Source organism: Tupaia chinensis, unplaced genomic scaffold (genome assembly GCF_000334495.1).
Source record: "Tupaia chinensis unplaced genomic scaffold, TupChi_1.0 Scaffold000289_1, whole genome shotgun sequence".
NCBI classification, from domain to species: domain Eukaryota; kingdom Metazoa; phylum Chordata; class Mammalia; order Scandentia; family Tupaiidae; genus Tupaia; species Tupaia belangeri.
Window position 1 is genome coordinate 1,908,086 of NW_006159774.1, and position 874 is coordinate 1,908,959.

Genomic DNA, 874 nt, shown 5'->3' on the forward strand with positions numbered 1-874 from the left:
AGTCTCTCCCTGTCTTTCTGGCAAGTGCATGCGCCCTGTAGCAAAAACCTCCCCCCACCCCAAAAAAAATCATGACAACTGGCAAGTGATTATTTGATATCTGACAAGTAAAGGAATACAGTAAGAGAATTACAATAAGGCAGACTTATTTTTAGTTCCTTTTCTAATCATATCAGTGCTGTTTTACATGCATTTCTGAGGTTTAAACTATCTTACTTGATGTCATTTTTATCCAATAATATTGCCCCTTCTCAGGTGCCAGGCACTGTGTAAACCAGATAGCAAATATAATTTGGGCATTCACTGAGCTGAGGAATGTGAGTGGTGGGGACAATCTAACCAAATGATCATCATACACATGATGGAATGAATGCCTTCATTGAAGACAGATTATAGAAAAACCAAAGTAGAGTCCTTAGTTTAAATGCTCAGCATGCAAAAGAAGAAGGTTAGGGTGGGCTTCCTGGAGGAAAATGCAGCCCATTTGGCTAATAGCTTAAACACAATTTACTTATTTTATACAACACAGTCTTATTCTGTCACAATCACTCTGCTACCTAAACCTCCAGGGTAAGAGAAAGTTTGGGCACATGCCACCATGCTGAGCTCTTTCAGACAGCGTCTTGCTATGTTGCCCAGGCAGCCTTAAGCACACGACCCTACTGCCTCAGCCCCCCAAGCAGCTGAGATTACAGAAGTCTGCCACCGTGTTAGCTTTTGGAGTGGGCCAGGAACCAAACCCAGGCCTCCCATGTGGCTTCAGCCTGGAGAGCAGCAGTATCTTAGTAGCATGTATCGCTGTGGCTGGGCCCCAACTTGTATTTTTAACCTGATAATATACTATAACTGGCCTCTGCCTACCTCTCCACTTTGC

The 874-nt window shown here is 43.5% G+C and overlaps 1 protein-coding gene across 6 annotated transcripts in view; it reads right to left on the reverse strand.

Moving 5' to 3' along the window:
• The window catches only part of CNTRL (centriolin), a 103,667-nt gene that overhangs the window by 62,647 nt on the left and 40,146 nt on the right, over window positions 1-874 (reverse strand). The gene's annotated exons all lie outside the window — the stretch shown is intronic.